The 19068-nt window shown below is 32.4% G+C and overlaps 1 long non-coding RNA gene across 1 annotated transcript; it reads right to left on the bottom strand.

Moving 5' to 3' along the window:
* Nucleotides 1–963: 963 nt before the first annotated feature.
* Nucleotides 964–11416, bottom strand: LOC112940447 (uncharacterized). The gene is made up of 4 exons (XR_003244637.2): nt 11237–11416; nt 6732–6831; nt 6487–6602; nt 964–1242 (listed from the first exon to the last, which is right to left on the bottom strand). It is a non-coding gene; the product is annotated as an uncharacterized lncRNA (long non-coding RNA).
* Nucleotides 11417–19068: the final 7652 nt, after the last annotated feature.

Below are 19068 nucleotides of genomic sequence, written 5' to 3'. Positions count from 1 at the left end.
TGATGCCTTGAAGTTCCGGCATGGACTAGCTTTTATGTATTTTTAGCTTCTTAGAAACTCTTAGATTTAGTAATTTGAAATAGATGTTCTTGTGATGATGACTTCCAGATTTTGGGAAATAATAGTTATTGAATTGGTTTTTATTAATGGGTGTAAGTCTTCCGCATTACCTTATGTTGATATTACATTGAAATGTTAAGGTTTAGATTGGTTGGTTCGCTCACATAGGAGGGTAAGTTTGGGTGCCAGTCGCGGCTCGGTTTAGGGTCGTGACATGTTTTTTGGATCTTAATATTTTATTAGTATTATCATTATTATAAGCCTAAATTATACATTATCTTAGTTTTATTTTTCTAAAAGAAAATAAACAATATATTATTAAGAACATAAGATAAAAATAAATTAAAATAATACACCTTTTCATATAATTTTTTTACATTTTCTTATTTTTGTCATTAAAATGAAAAGAACCCAGTAATTAATATCAATTTTATTTATTTATTTACTTTGTAAATTTTGGGTCACTTTAACATTGTTTTTCATTTTTTTTATTTGTTTCTCTTTCTTTTTATACTTTACCTTATTTTTCTTTTATATTTTCTCCTTCTAATTTGTTATACTTTTATGCTTTATAAATTTCTTTTACGTCTTTTCCTTTTATTTAAATTTTTATTTTTTATTCTTTCATCATGAATGAATTAATTGATTTTTTTTTTAAAAAAAATTCGCATTAAAAGAAATGTAAAGATAGTGTAGGTTTGATTTATTTTATATTTATTTTTATTTTTCTCTTTATTAAAAATAAATAAATACAGTTCTATTAAATAAACAAAGTGAAAAAGTAACTTAATAAATAAGATGTCACGACCCAAAACGGGTCGCGAGTGGCACCCACACTTATCCTACTATGTGAGCGAACCAACCAATCTAAACCCCAACATTTCAACCATAATTAACATAATATAATGCGGAAGACTTAAACTCATTAATGAAAATCAAAACTTATTATTCCCAAAATCTGGAAGTCATCATCACAAGAACATCTATCCTCAAATTACTAAATCTAAGAATGTCTAGGAAACTAAAACAAATACAAGAGATAGTCCATGTCCGAACTTCAAGGACATCAAGACATGAATGAGAGAGAATCCAGTCCGAGCTAGGAACAATAGCTCACCCTGAAATCTGACGCGGTGAAGACTGGCTAGAGTTGTTGTTGAGTTGAAGATGACGACACGTTTGCTGCACTCCACAAATAACAAGAGAAAAACATACAAGTAGGGGTCAGTACAAAACACAGGTACTGAGTAGATATCATCGGTCAACTCAAAATAGAAAACATTATATCTCAGATAATATCATAAAATCAACTACAATACTCAACATGTGGCATTTACAATTACCGTAACCTTTGGTCACAACACCAAGCACATCAATGAGGACTCACGCCTCCCCATCATACTCATTTGGGAATTAGGTTCATTAAATTGAGTACATTAACATATTTCAAGATTCATTCTCTTTACTAATCCTGGTGCCGGAACGTGACACCCGATCCATATTCTATCCTGGTGTCGGAACGTGACACTCCGATCCTCATATACTATCCTGGTACCGGAACGTGGCACCCGATCCATATACTATCCTGGTGTCGGAACGTGACACTCCGATCCTCATATACTATCTTGGTACCGGAACGTGGCACCCGATCGATATACTATCTTGGTGTCAGAACGTGACACTCCGATCCTCATATACTATCCTGGTACCGGAACGTGGCACCCGATCCATATACTATCCTGGTGTCGGAATGTGACACTCTGATCCTCATATACTATCCTGGTACCAGAACGTGGCACCCGATCCCCTAATCTCACTACTTTCGTTCATCAAGCCTTCTTTTATACCAAGGCATCATCATTAACAAAGTAGAGTAGGGCTTTTCAAGATTTAGGATTCAATAGCTTCATCATGCTTATTTTATCACAATTATATAATCACATTCATGCAAGCATACAATTAAGCATATAGAAGGGTTTACAACACTACCCAATACATATTTTCGCTATTAAGAGTTTACTACGAATATCATAAACCATAACCTACCTCCACCGAAGATTCGTGATCAAGCAAGCAATTTCCCCAAAGCTTTGTTATCCTCTTCGTTCCTCTCTCTCTTGATCGATTCTCCCTCTCTTGTTCTTTCTATTTTTCTTATTCAAACCCCTTTTTCTTTTACCCTAATTAGCATATAATTAAGTATAAAAGATGATAAATCAACCCATTAATTAATTCAAAGTTATCTCCTTTAACCCTCAAGAAATTGGATTATTAATATTCACCCACTAAATTTATAATTATAGCAGGAATAGTCCAAAACGTCCCTTAAAACATTTAAAGAAATCCAACCCAGCCTGGGATTACGCAGCCTATGACGGGCCATCATGCCTGCGACGGTCCGTCCCGCTCCGTCCTGCTGAGTCGTCACAGAGTTCAGAGGCTGAAATTTACTGAGGGATCTGTGACGGCCCGTCACGCCTGTGACGGTCTGTCCTGCCATTCCGTCACGAAGTTCAGAGAGTTGATTTCAGTACCCAAATTTCAGAAATCTAAGTGTTTTGGAACGAGACCCCCTCGACGGTCCGTCGTGCCCATGACGGTCCGTCGTGGGATCCGTCGTCTCAGCCAGTTTTTCCAGAAATAAAATCTGCTGCTCAAATTGACTAAACAGGTCGTTACATAAGAACTAAATTTGATCTAATTATTACTAACAGCATACTGTAGAATATTAAGCTTCGAATTTTAATAAAGAACGAGATTAAAGGAAACTTTAGAGCAAACAAGAATAAATACATGTTCTATAAATTTTACTCTAAATATAATAACATAAAATCTCAATCTATTTCATATCATAATGTAAAAATTAAGCATACATAAATTTAAAACACTTTATATCATTGAAATCATATCTTGCATAATTCTGAAACCAAATAATGCAATAAAGATCAAGAGTTACCTTTTGTGAAAATTAATTCACAAAGAAAATACCTCGATAAGGACCACGAATTTGAAGCCTCGAATTCCACTATTTTTGAGTTTTTTCTTTTTGTGCGTGTGTTCCTTAGGGAAAAAAAGGGTGAAAAGTTTTCTTTTTTTGTTTTTCTTTTCCTCTCTTTTGCTGATTTTTTTTAATTCCTCCCTTTTGCTGATTTTTTTTTTCTCTTTGGATTTCTAAATTTCTTCTTCTCTTTTCCTTTGTACTACTTTTTTCTTCCCCTTCTCTTTTCCTTTGTACTCCTTTCTTCTTCTCTTTTCCTTTGTACTCCTTTTTTCTTCTTCTTTTGCTGATTTTCTCTCTCTTTGGATTTCTAAAATTTCTTCTTCTCTTTTCCTTTGTACTACTTTTTTCTTCCCCTTATCTTCTTTCCTTTATTAATGTGTGTGTGTGTGTGTATATATATATATATATATATATATATATATATATATATATATATATATATATGTAAATGTGTGTACATGTGTATGGAAGAGTTGAATTAGTGGAGTGGGATGTGGGGTGAGTGGAGAGAAATGGTGTAGTGGGGTGGGATAATGGGTAGGTTAATTTCTTTTAATTTTTTTGTTATAAAATAATAATAATAATTAAGAAGAATTAAATAGCTAGATAAAAATATATAAAAAAATTAAAATCACTAATTTATTAAAACTTTGAACGTATAAATAAAAATATACCTTAAAGTGTTATTCTAAATTTTTTATGGTTTTCATATCTTTTAAAAATAAACTTAATAAAATAAGATAAAAGTCAAAATATTTATAAAAAAATATTTAAGCTCTAAAAAAGGTATAAAACTTAAATTCGGTAAAAAATTACGTGTCTACAGCAGGGGCCGCCGGTGGTGGCCTGTAGTTGCTGCTGCCTGCAAAAGAAGAAGGAGAAGAGGAGGGAGAAAAGAGCCGGACGGATGCTGTTCGTTGGTCGCTTTTCGCCGGCGTTGCTCGCCTGTGGAAGTTCGCTGTTGTTCCTCGTGACTGGCCGCTGTTGGTTGGAGTAGTTGTTGCTGGTGGACTCGACTGCTGGAGCTTCCCTTGTCCCTGCTAGAAAAGAGAAAAGAACGAGGGAGACAGAGGAGAGGAAGTAAGAGGAAGGTGAGTGGGAGAGAGAGTGGAAGAAGAAGACAGGAGAAGAGGGGAAGGAGAAGACAGGAAGAGAGTCGTCGGGGGATGAGGAAGGCGACCACCTCCGGCAGCCTTTGCATGAAAAAAAAGGGGGAAGAGGGGGGCGACTGCAAAGGAGAGGGCAAGAAGAAGATGAGTTAAGTTTAGGTTTTTTTCTTTAGGATATTAGAAATAGGAAGAATAGGAGGTTACATCTTGACCGTAGGATTAGTTTAGATGTACGACTAGGATTCAATCTAGGATTTGATGAAAAATGGATGGATGAGATTAAAAGATGAAGTATTAAAATCAAATTGGATTGAACATGGAATGACTAAAATTGCAATTAAATTGACTAAAATTAAAATGAATGGATGACTATAATTGAAATAAAATTTGAATTAGAATCTCTAGAATTGAAAGAAATTAAAATAAAATTAGGATTTAAATAATTTTGAGAAAATTTAGGAATTACTATTTAATTAAAATACTACATATATTAAAATATTTTTTATATAATTGAAAATCAGTTAAATTTTAAAACATTCAAAATTCATTAATAATTTAAAAATATTTTAATAATATTTACAATAATTTTATAAAGTAAAACATACTAAAATATAAAATTTTCAAGCAAAATTGACTAAAAATTCTAAACATTAAATAAATTTTAAAATACGTATTTAATCGAATAGTATTCCTAAAAATTGTTAAAGGTTGGTCAAAATTGGGTGTCAACAAACAAATTTGTACATCCTCAACTACAATCTCAACATTCAACAATCACAACTTTCAACAACACACAAGATCAAGTTTGTGAAATACATGTAATCAAATATCAAGTACTTTCCAACCATCAATAAAACACATAATCATCAAGAATGAAGGATGCCATGAGATGCAATGCAATATGACACCTTGAAGTGATATGACTCAGAATACCAATTTCACTCTCAACAGTATATACATGAGACTCCTCGAAAATACATCGAGAGTTCATGACCCATGCGGGACTCGCGAGGTCCATATACCGACACGGATGATCTCCATGTGTTTGTGCGGACGATCTCAATGCACTATCATAAATCAAACAAATTTCACACGGACGATCTCCACCTGTACAAATCATAATCATAACTTTTCTATCACACGGACATCTCCACGTGTCCGAATAATCATAACTCGATCTCAACACAGACGATCTCCATGTGTTAGACCTTTACTCATACCCAATCTCATGTCAATGCATGTGCACAATATGATATCAAATAAAGGAGATGATGCAACATTTCAATAAATCAAGTATCGCTATAACATATAATCACCTCAATTATCACATTCATACTAGTTCAGTAAATAAAACAATCACACATAATAAATCAAACCAATAATATATCGGTTAATGCCCATATACTTTGGCATTCTCGGATTACAATATTCATTCTATAGTAATAGACTTTCCCATTATAATACCGGTACTCGTACCATTCTCAACACATCACAAACAATAAATAATCACATTGTCATTTATTATCCCTTTTCATCATTAGAATTTATTGATGTGGACAAGTCAACCCATCACCAACTCCCATTACTTCTATACATACACCACAAGGGAATACACACATTCCATATCCTTAACAAAAGCGTAGAAATTCATTTGCCTCAATTCATTGAAAAATTACTCCGAAACTTGAGCCTTCTCCTTTTGTTAGGCTTCCAAATCAGTGCAATCTATTCAAATAATTAATCACAATAAATTTTTGAAACTAACAACACTCGTATTACAATCGGTCTAGCCTAGACAAAAAAAAAAAAACTAACACAAATAAAAAATAAAGTTCATAAATTTTGATGTCAATCATCATGTCAACCCTCATATGTTTAAATTTCAAGCCTAACGTAATGTTCCAACTTCTCCAATATCATAATTCTAATAGTAATTATATAATAAATTACCCCTTATATTTAATTATGTACCTTAATATATCAAAACTTGAATTATAATATAATAATCATAAGATAATTCAAATCACATTGTAAGTTAACAGATTGCATCTAAATCACACTTCCATTTGACTAACATTCAGCCGCCATTCACCAACTCCAACAGCAAAATTATAACTCCCTCATTCCTTACCCACTAAACACCTTAGCCATTAATAGTCTTGTATACATTAACCAACCAACATGACAGCCACCAGCAAGAAATACAAACTTAACCAAATTTTCAAATTAATTTGTCACCTCTAACATATATAGTAATAATAAATTAAAAAAATATCACCTTTATGCATACACTCAATTCATTATTTAAAGGCTTACCTATATGAATCATGAAGTTTGGCCGTTCTTTTTCCTCTCTTTTTCTTGTTTGTGTAGCTTTTCTTCCTCTGCATTATTTTATTTTTATTTGTTTGTTCGTGGCTTCGTGCATAATACTGCAAACAACAAACAACAACCTTTAACCTATTATTATTAAGAAAAATTGTATATAATAGTAAATTAATAACCTAAAATAAATGGAGTAGCTAGGGTTTGATTTAATTGTGCTCCATAACAAACGTTACCTAAAGTTTGTCAGGCGTCTCTCTCCCAACAATTTCGCTCGCCACTATCCATTCTCGCTCGCCTCTCTCACTTTATACACAAAAGTGTATAATTCTGTTTCTGTTTTGTATAAAGCGAGAGAAAATTATATATAAACATGCAAAAATATATATCTTCGTGTTATACACTTAATTATACAATTTACAAACATTTTACTTCAAATATTGCAGACAAAAAGGCTAACAAATTATACAATTGCAGTGAAATACAATTTTCTCTAGCTTTATACAACAGAAGTGTATATATTGTGTTTCTGTTTTTGTATAAAACGAGAAAAAAACATATATCTTCTTGATATAAACTTATAATTATGCAATATACATACATTTTAATTCGATTCAACTGTATGCAAAGCAAATTTTATAAAAATATTGCAGCGAAATAGGCAGCGAATTATACAATTGTGCATTATACAATCGCAGTGAAATAGGATAGCGAATTATACAATTGCAGCGAAATAGGCCAGCGAATTATACAATTTAGACCAGCGAATTATACAATTGCATATGTATAGCGAATTATACAGTTTTATATTTGCTATGAAGCGCAATAATGCAAACTTTGCTATACCATACAAATATAAATTTTTAGTTTGCTGTATGTGAAAGTTGCCCTTATTATTATTATTATGGGCTTGACCCATTTATTTTCTTTATTACTAACAACAAAAATAATCATTTAGTAAATTTGAAAATTATATCACTTATTTTCACGAGTCATAAATCATTATAAAACTATTAAAAGGGTTAACTCAAAAAAATGAGTAAAATTCATAAAATAACTATGAGGATCGTTACAAAAATTCATCTTAAATTAATATGATCATACACTATTCACATAAATCATAATTATGGAAAAAGTTATCGGAAGAGGAAGAGCTAGTAATGTATGTATAGACTTTTGGAATTATTAATCTAAATTAAAATGTAAATTATTACTATTATTATTAAATAATTAGACATTTTATATAATTTTAATTTATAACAAGGGTAAATCGTAATTCAAATTTTAGCTTTGAGGCTTCCCACTTGTAATGTAATACTAGTTTTGACCTGCGTGTGTTGCACGTGAATATCAAACCATGTATTACACTATTTTAAAAAATATTATGAATATTATTTAAAAAGTTAAGTAAATAATTATAAAATGAATAATAAAGTATAAGTTCTTGTGAAAGTGACAGTAAACTTTCTTTAAAATCTCTTAGTTACACCTCTTAAATATAATTTCTCCTTTCTCACTCATAGCGTATTACTTAGTTATTATATAACGATCCGCTAGGCTATTTGGAGAACTAGGACTATTTTGATTCTTTATGAAAAATTTAAAACGATATTTTAAACTATTCAATAACTATAAATATCTAATTGATGAATTTTTGTTAAATGAGTATTATAGTTGAATGGTTAGTGGGTCATATCCATAGGTAATTTTCTTTATCACTTGACCCATGTAATTAAAATAAATAGTGAGATTTAAGATTTTAATTCACAATTATATTTTTTCCAAGTAAGAAATTAAGAAGGAGAAAGAAATAACAATATACGGAAAACTACCAGCGGTAGACACGACCTAGGAGAAACGATCGTTCAACTGAGAACTTTAACCTCAATCTAGTGATTATATAATCAAATTGTTAGGTATATGAATGATGTGATGCATTGATCTTATCTTAGGAAGATAATATTATAGTATGTTTATGTCATTGTGGTTGCTGCTCATGTTGTAGGGTTAGTCAAAATTTAGCAAATTGTTGATGGTTAATCATTAGTTAATGATGAGAATGGTTAGTACAAGTATTGGATAAGACCAATGAGTGGGTAATGATGATTTAGGAGTGAGCATATTGATTTCTACAAATTGCAGATTCTAGCGAGTCACATACCATTTTTGTTTTTGGCCGTTATAGTTACTAAATTCCAGATTCTACTTATAACTAATATGCCATAATTCAAATTTTTATATATCAAATTTTGGATTTTAATATTGCACTGTAGCGTAAGTGTTGTTTAAATTGGTTGTTGAGAGAGTTATATTTTGGGTTCCGGCTGCAAATTGTTGATGGCCTAATGATTGCCTAATGACTGCCTATATATATATATATATATATATATATATTAGTAATGGTATGCAAAGATGTATAACGTAGGAAATTTGAGTTTATGAGAGTTGGGTTTTCATATATGGTTCAAATTGATTTATCATTATTATTATATTATTATCATAGTATAAAAATTAAGATAAATATATTGATATATGTTATTAATTATTAGGTGTATATTATATGATTAACAGTGAATTTTAGGATATTTGGAGAGATTAAGGTTTAACACTAGGCATAAAATTTAGCAAATAGGATTCTTGACATGTAAATTGTATCAAGAGTAGGAGTTTGATTAAAGATATGAGTGAGTATTGGGGTCTAGGTTAGACATATATTAATTTGAGTATCTATGAACGGACTTACTTACAAATATTGCATAATTGGTAGATTGGGAACGTTCCGAAGTTTGGCGAAAAGGGAAGGAAAAATTTTGAGGATTGTGGCATGGGTTCGACATTTAAGGTATGTTAAGACTTTTAGACTTCTTTGAAGGACGTTTTCCTAATTAAAGATTAAAATCGAAATAGACAATGGGTAAGGGCGAAAGATGGGGGTCTCGTACCAATAGTGTGACGGGCATTGGTGCGAGTACCGTTGTTATAAAGGAAAAGTTTATTACTATAGTAGGCGGATGGTAATCCAAGAATGCCAAACATATAGGCATTAGCTGATGTATTATTGTATTGAAATCTTTGTGTGATTGTGTTCCTTATTTAAACCCATATATTTGTAATAGTTGAGGTAGTTATGTATTATGCTGATATTTGATTGATTGAGATTCATCATCATCCCCTTTATTGAAATAATATTGTGCACATGCATTGAAATGAGACTGAATATAAGTCGGGCATGTGGAGATCGTCCGTGCTGGGATGGTGAGATATTAAGAATATAATTTGGGCAGGTGAAGATTATCCATGTGGAAATTATTTGATTTTATGATAGTGCATTGAGATTGTCCGCACAGACACGTGGAGATTGTCCGTCTCGGTATATGGAAAAGTCACAAACTTATCAGAAAAAATCATAACTCTTTGAAAATTTTACAACCCTTCAGGAAAGTCACAACTCTTTGAAAAAGTCGCGTTCTTATATATAGAAAAGTCATCTATGACTCATCGAAAAGTTATAGCTCTTTGAAAATGTAACAATCCTTCAATGTGAAAATGTATTTTTTTTATATATAATATAATATAATATAATATAATATAATATATGGAAGATATACTAAATTTGGTTTTTTAAGTTGGATTAATATAATAATTTAACATTTAAGTTTGGTAGTTGATCCTTTAAGGTAGTATAAATAGATTGATAAAAAATTGTCTAATATTAATTTGATATGAAATTTTAAAAAATAAAGAAGACTTTCAATTTAAGGATATTTACAATATATAGAAATGTCTTTTAACATTGTTGTATTAAGATGCGGCCCCACCTCCAAGAAAAAAAAATTCTATATTAAATTGAATAAAAGTAAAAATAAAAGAAATAAATTGAAAACAAAAGAGTAATTATAAAATCTAGTTTAGAATTTTCAAACAAGTTTTTGATAAAATCTTTTTTCCAACAATTTGAGACTTTTCACAACTTGAACAACAAGTTGTAGTTTGTGAAACATAAAATCATTGATTTTCTTGTCAAGTAGAAGTTTTTGAAAAGGTATATTTATGGTTATGAAAATGAGTACATATTAATTATCTTAGATAGTCTTCTCATTTGAAGTTTAGTTATTCCATTCTTTTTGTTGCATCAATTTTTGTTGATTTATCTAATCTAAACAACAAAATATTTTAATTGCATAGTTAAACAACTCTTACATTCTTCCTTGTTTTAAGATGAAAAATAGAAATATTACAAAATTCTTAGTTTAAAAGTGTGAGAGAACTCCTTTGTGTATAAACAACAAATGATAGAATGAAAAAGTGTCTATCATGCCTAATCTGATAAGTCACAATTATTCAGAAAAATCACAAATTTTCAAAAATATCATAACTCAACGAAAAAAAGTCAAACTCTATAAAAAAAAAGTTACAAACCTTGAGAAAGTCACTACTCATCAATATGAAAAGGTGTCAACATTTAATATAATTGTAACAACCTATTTGATCGTTTTGAGTACTAAAAATTTTTATTTCATAAAACACTTTTCGATAGATTCTAAATGATATTTTGGATTATTCATAACTACGATTATAAAGTTAATGGAGTAATTTTAATAATTTATATAGTTGATCACTAAAAAAAATAACATCAAAATTAATAGTGGTCACTTTCACACTTTTATAGTTGATCATATATAATAATTAGAGAGTAAATAAAATGTAGAAAGTATAATGGTTTGAGGTGATAAAACAATACCTTCGGCATCTATCAAGAAGACGGATATCCAGATAATTAATGTCTATTCTTCTATTGGTTTACATAAATTATAATGGATTAGTGTTGCAATTAGGTTGTTGCATGCGTTATAGGTGAAAAGAATGTTAGAGTTAGGTTGAAGTTGGGGGCGTTATAGGTGAAAAGAATGTTAGAGTTAGGTTGAAGTTGGGGGCAAAGTTTGTACGTAATAATGACCTAATGATTACTAAGGAAATTGAGGTGAAATTTTTAGTATGTTTAAAATTAATACATAAAAATATTATTATTAAGGTGCATTTCTTGTTGGAGATAAATTTGGTCGGTTCTGGTTGCCACTAGTTTGTAACCAATGGCTTCGGCTTTAAGTTTTATAATTATATTATTATATTATAAATTATATTTTGATATATTAGTATAGATAATTAAATATTAGGTATATCGAATTTAAATTCCATTAAAGTTATGTTAATTGGAGGAATTAAGATTTACCCCTTAAGTTTGAACTTTAGAAAATTAATTATAAAATTAGGTGAGTTTTTGGGTCTAGGCTAGACATATAATAATATGAGTGTGTACAGACTTGTTAACTTACGAATTATGCATATATACTTGATAGATCGGAAAGGTTCAGAGGCATTGAGGAAATGAAAAATATTGAAAAAGTAGTTTGCTTGACTTCGATTCTTCAGTGGAGGTAGGTTATGATTTGTTCTATTTTGAGTTGACCAATGATACTTACTCAGTACATGTTACCCTTTACTGACCCCTACTTGTGTTTTCTTCATTTTCTTTTGTGGAGTGCTATAAGTGCCATCGACTTTGACTCTCTCTCAGCTGGATTCCCTCGCTCATGGCATGATGTCGTTAAATTTTGGACATAGACTATGCTACTTATTTATTTTTGTGCATTTAATACTCTCAGACTTGGTATTTCTAGAATAGATGTCCTTATGATGACTTTAATGTTTTGGGGAAAGAATAATAATAGACTCTAGAAATTTCTTTTATTGGAGCTCTAATAAGTTTTGAGCTTCCAAAATTTGGTTGTTTCCGTAAGTTGAATAATTGATCAATCTTGAGTTTGAGTTCGTTGGTTTGCTGGTTTAGGAGGTTAACTGTGGTGTTACTCATGACTAGTTTTGAATCGTGTCAAACTTGATATTAGAGCTTTAGGTTTGGTGATCTCATCACACAAGAACAAGTCTACTAGAGTCTTGTGGAACGGTACAGGGACACCTTTACTTTTCTTCGAGAGGCTATAGGACTTTAGGTAAACTCATTTCTTTCCTTCGTTCGTTCTATTACTTGAATCCAATTAATATCTAGGTGATGCAAATTGGTATCTGACCTTTTTCACTCTATTTCACAAATGGTAAGAACTAGAGCAACAATTGTGGCAACATCAACACCCGAAAGAAAGAGGGATCCTGAGAAAACCATTGGAGATGCACCTCGAGGGGGATCAGTAGCGAGAGGTCGTGGTAGAGATTACGGGAGAAGGCCTACTAGAGGAAGATGACAAGAACCTGGTCTAATTAGGGATATGCAGTGACCCCCATAACACCCTAAAAACAAGATCGGTTAAACTATAACCTAACATGTGGTGTGATTTAATGAGGTCTTAAAATGATGAATATAAATATTAGAAGTCAATTTGATGAGTTTGGAAGTGAAACGTTCAAGACATCCAGAAACTAGTCTAAGTTGAAGTAATGTGTTGTAGTGTTTTGTAGTGGAGTTTTAGGGAATAGTTTGAGGGTGAAATTGAGTATCGATGGTTCCTACACATAGAATGACATGTAAAGGGTCTAAAAATATGATAACAAAGCCCCAAGGACCAGCAAAAGGTCCTTGAGAAGGATCCAAATATGGGCCAATGAAGCTGTCGAGGCAGCCAAGATTTGAGGTCCAAGACACGTCGCGCCAGCTATACTTAAAGGGAAAAAAGTTTACCCTGTGACGCGGGGCCAACACGAACCATTATATCTCAAAATTTTCCAGATCCAACAATTAGAAGTGCCTCCGTGACGCACAACCATGTCCCAGATTTAGTCGCATCATTTTAAAGTCAAATTTGAAATGGTTAAAATTTCCATTAAGTGCAGGGGTCTTTTGGTTATTTTGGAGAGTAGTTATTGACGGTTATTGAGTCTTTTTAAACCCCTCAAAGTCATCAATGAAGCTAAACCCTCAACTCAAAAGAAAACCTCTCCATTCCTTCTCTCTGAAACCTCTATAAATGAAGCTTTGAAGCTCCAAAGAAGAAGACATATTTTTTCAAGTTTTTCTCAATCAATTTCGTGTGATTTTCTTCACATAAGGTATGATGTTTCATCCTTGGATTATCTTCCAATGAAGGAGTCAAATTCAAATGGTTTTAAAAAATGTTCAAAAACATGAAATCTTCCATTTTAAATTCTAGCCATGGGTTCTTACATGAAATGATTTGAAACAATGCTTTATGATAAAATTGATGTTTATTGAATTTTTTTAGATCAAAATTCTTATGAACCCATGCATGACATGAATTCCTATTTTTGGCTCTTACATGGGTGATTTGATCAGGACTTAATATTGATGAACTCTTGTGTAGATTCAATTGAGCCATTGAATTATGTATAGATCATGATAGAATTGTATATAGGCTGCCTAAATTTAATGATATTCATATTTCATCTTGTTGGATCATTGGTATGGTTTGATTATTGGTTTAGAATTTTGTATGTGGCTATGGGTAAGAGCCTTTTGTGAAGTGAATTGATTGAAAAGGCTAAGGAATGAGATGTTGATGATGGAAATGTGGTAAGTTGACCTAATCTCTTTTATATTGCGTAGAATTTCTATCTAATTGTATTGATTGGCATGGTCCACTTATGGTGGCGGTGCTTATGTGTTATAATTGTGAAGAACATGGCTTGTTGGAATTATTCTATGAATTGTAATGTTATCATGTTGTAGCTTGTATAGTTGATCAATATGAATGATTACATGGCTTATGTGTACGTGTGGAGTGAAAGCATGATTACCTCTAATTGGTTATATGTGACTTGGATAAACTAGGTGATGTCTCTAAATGTGTCTTTTGATAGGTAGAATTAGCTGTTTCTACATGATACTTGAACGTCATTGAATATGTGATATGATGATAATGTGTGTCTTGATTGGTAGACCTATGTCTCTCTACTTGGTACATGGAAGCATGTGAAAATAAACATATTGACTTAGTAGGCTTAAGCACCTTTGTCATGTATGTGTATGAACGGAAGTCTAGGAACGATAGACCTAAGATGGTGTTCTTCTAGGGATGACTTTTATAGGACCTTGAATATGTAAAGAAGGTCAATAACTTGGAACCTTTAATATAGAAAGAAGGTTATGATATCCATGAAGTTGAAAGACGTAATGGTATCCTTCTTGTGTGAATGATGAACTTAGGTATAGGTTGGCTGGAACGACATGAAACATTTCAAAGAAAGTCATAAGAGTTACTTGAGTGGAAGCCCTAGTGGACCCGTTCTTGGTAGTGGCATTATGAATTGGTAGAACTAAGAAATGGTATCTTCTCAATTACCTCCATGTGAATGAAAGTACTCTATGAGAACATGGCTAGCACCGAGAGAATATGCTTTTGGTAGTGTCTCTACTTGACAATGAGACTAGAGTATAAAAAAAGCCCTTGATATTCTTTAACCATGTGCCTACATGGGATGTGTCCTAGTTCTACCCTTGGCAAGTAGAACACCCTCAATCGGAGTAGGGTAGACTACGGATTCCATTCCTAGATAGTATGGTGTATGTCAGTTATTGCTTATTCTCATCATGTGGGATGCATTCTACTGCCGGATAAGTTCTACAACGTGTACGTAGTGGAATGGGATGCTATCTAGACATCACATGAGTAGGCTTTGAAGGTGTTAGGGTGAGGGTTCCCTAGGTCTTCCAAGACCATACGTGAAGTCTTCTAAATGCTTAATTGTATCTTGATTGGTTTGATGAATTAAAAGGACTTAAGTTAAGATATGTAAATGAAAAGGTTCTTATCTAGAGTAGCTTTAAGGAGTGCTTAGGTAGGCTTGAAGAGGATGAATGGGCGGTCTCTTCATGTCTTAATTAGGTGAGTCTTAGAGTAACTTTAGTAGAAGGTTTAATGATGAAAAGGGAATTATCTTATCTTAGGTAGTCTTAAGGATTATTTAGGTGTGCTTGAATAGGGTGTATTGACGGTCTCTTCTTGTCTTACTTAAGTAAGTCTTAGGATAACCTTTGGTAGGAGGGTTATATACTTATATGGTTTGAAGTGATGTTAATGCTATATTGTGGATTTATTGGAATATGATTTAAATGTGTGTATGTTGTCTTGAAAGTGGTTTCTTATACTTATGTTGTAAGATTTACATCAAAAGAGCATGAAAGCATACTTTGAAGCAAATGTCCTTTTAACATGGTTTTATTGCATACCACCATATTTAGTGCATTAATTGTAGTAGTTCCATATATTATCTTATCTTTAAAGGTGTAGGTGGCAAGTGAAAAGGTTATTGGAAGCAAGCTTGGAATTAGAATCCTTTCAAGCAAGTTTTGGTATGTCCTCAATTGATTCGAGGACATAACTATGTTTAGCTTTCTTTTTAAAAGACATTGTATTAGACTTTGATATTTTCTATTTTGTTGACGTATGGGTTGTGACCCAAGATTTTTGTGTGTCTAATATGTCTACAAAGAGACTTAGCCTTTCCGATGTTTTCTATGAAAGAGATTTTGAACTATGGTTCTAATGTTGTGAAAAGTTTTAATTCTGCACTACTTTTCATATATATATATATATATATATATATATATATATATGCAATGAATTAAGTCTAAGGGATTGTGCAAGACCTCTGAGAGGTCGAGTACACCATGTGGCGACTCCAAGGATGCCCTATCTTCTAGGGTGTACTTTGGGTCGTGACAACCCTCCACCGGCTGACGAGAAGCGAGAGAGGGTGATGAGGGGAGGATGAGCAGATTCATGAGAAGGAAATACTTTCCCAGCCTAATACTGTAACACTCTGCAAATTAGTAGGCTAAACTACAGCTTAAAGTGAGGGTTAGAGTAACTCCCCGTACTTAAAAATAGAGGGTTTCGTGTTAGAAAATAAGGTACGACCCCTTAAGGACCAACCATGGGCCCTTGAGAAGGACTCTAGAAAATTCCCAAAAGCAGTAAGCAACGACAGGACCCATTCATTGTGGATGGAACAAAAGTATCAATCACCGAACCGCATTTGACCAAGACGGTCCATGTTTCCATCCACGGCCATCAACGTGGTCTAGTGGATAGTGACCTGGGAACTGTTTTGGGGGTTAAGTTTAAGGGCATATTGGGGTTTTTCAATTTTATTTAACATTAAGTCATGTCATTTTAGACTAATTTAGATCACCTATATAAGGATTTAAACCCCTAAAATAATTCATCCAACTCATTATTTCTAAAACTCAAATCAATTCTCAAAACTTCCTCCTCTCCAAAAATTCTCTCTAGAAAACTCAAAGAAGAAAAAGAAAGTGAAAGTTAGGGTTTAAGAATCAAGGACATTTACATCAAATTCATAGTGCCTGTTGATTGAGGTATGGTAGTTTTCATCCATGGGTAGCTTCCACCAAAGGAGCCCTCTTATAATCTTCAATTTCAAATGGTAGAGTTACCCCAATTAGCTAGGTTTTCTTCATTCACCACGGGCCCTTAGATTTATTGATTTTAATGGTTTAATTATGTTTAATATAAATGAATAGATAATGTTAAATTCTTTTATGACGCTTCTCTTATAAACCTATTCAAATCCTCATATTTATCCAAATTGTGATCTCATAGGTTGGGTTGTTGATTATGAAAGAAGAGTTTTTATGATTTAATATATGAATTTATAGTATTACATTAAATTAAGATGAAATACCTTTATAATTCTTAAATTCTAGATTTGGTGATTGATGATGGCTTTGAACATTGTTAACGCGAAGTGTGAGTTTATTCATGATATTTTGAAACGTATTGCATCCATACATAACCTAAACCAACACAAGAAGCGTCAGAATACACTGTGAAGCTCTCACACTTAACTAGAAGAGTCTGTATGGGATCAGTGACAAAAAACTCATTGAGCTTCCAAAATCCAACCTCACACTCATCAAATAATTCAAATAACACATAAAGAAGATTCAACCGGGTCAAAGGTGTTTCAACGGTAGAGAAGCCTCGCACAAACCATCTGTAGTAGCCCCACTAATCCGAAAAAGCTCCAAATCTTAATATTAGAAGTGCGACTAGATCAATCACAAATATCCCCAATCTGTACAGGATCATCCATGATTCTTTTCTTGGACACTATGTGCCACAAGAATGCTACAAACTCAAGCCAACACTCACACTTTGGTGATTCGACATAATGTCAATGATCTCTCAAAGTTTGGAGTACAATCCTCAAATGTTGCTTATCCTCTCTATTGCTCCACGAGTTTATCATATCATCGATGAACAGTATAGTAGTGAATCAAGATAATGGCTGAACACATGTGTCATCAAGTATATAAAGGTGGTAGAGGCATTAGTCAAGCCTAAAGACATTACAAGGAACTCATAAGTGAACATAACGAGTCCTAAATATGGTCCTAAGGATGTCTGTTGCCATAATCCTCAGCTAATGAAAACCAAATCTGAAGTCAATATTGAAATACACCTCGCCACCCTGAATTTGGTCAAAGAGATATCAGTGCGAGTTATGCGGTAACAATTTATTCACTTTCACTTTATTCATTCTATAGTTATACACATCCACATAGATTCGTCTTTATTCACATCAAGGAACTATGTATTAGATCTTACCTGTTATCTAGGTCTATCATTAGGATAGGACAGGGGAACCCCTAGGTGATACACTAAACCGAATTAAACCCTTACCCAAGAGATCCTAAAGTTAAACACTAAGATTCTTGAGCTGTACATGGGCATATTATAAGGCAGAACATAATTAGGATTATTACCATACTCAAGGACAATAGGGAAATCAATATCAAACTCTAGGGTAGGCCATGTAGGTTGGTAGGAGACACACCCATAAACTCACAAACAATAGGAACTACTCAACTAAAGGAACCTCCTTACTCATATTCTGTACATAGGACAAGTAAAGATATACAACTACTAGCCACTAATCTTCGAGCGTGAATAAAAATGATAACTCCAATCGGTGTGTGACTACAAGAGACTTATCACATCACCATGGAAATATCAAGCATGGATAACAAAATGATCTTAGAAAATTTATCTAAGATACTGCAGTAGGGGGATTGTTTACATCCCTCTTTATTCTAATAACGGAAAAGGGCCTAAAATACCCTTAAAGTATCAGTAATGGTACAAAATTACCCTCCATCCACCTATTGGCTCCAAAATACCCTTCTCATCCACCTATTGGCTCTAAAATACCCTTCACATCCACCTTCGGGCTCAAAATTAACAACTTATTTAACGATTTTAAATTTAAACTATTTAAATATTTTTTAGTGCTTAACTATTTGTTATAATTTAACTTATTAATATAATTTGTTAAACATTCTACTACCCAACCATTACTAATTAGATCATACCCAATTAATAAATTCGCCCCATTATTAATATACAACAGGAAAATTACTACCAATGAATGTTTCTAAAAATTTAAGGCGAAAATGTCTATAAAAGTATATTATCATACATTCAAGTCGTCAATCAACACATAATATAATTCAAATGTTCAAATAAAAGTTACCGATAAACATAAAAGTCTACTATGTTCATCTTAATTATTCTCTCG

The sequence above is a fragment of the Solanum lycopersicum genome, chromosome 12 (genome assembly GCF_036512215.1).
Source record: "Solanum lycopersicum chromosome 12, SLM_r2.1".
NCBI lineage: Eukaryota > Viridiplantae > Streptophyta > Magnoliopsida > Solanales > Solanaceae > Solanum > Solanum lycopersicum.
The sequence above is the reverse complement of the archived record's forward strand: the minus strand, read 5'-3'. Positions and strand labels throughout refer to the sequence as shown.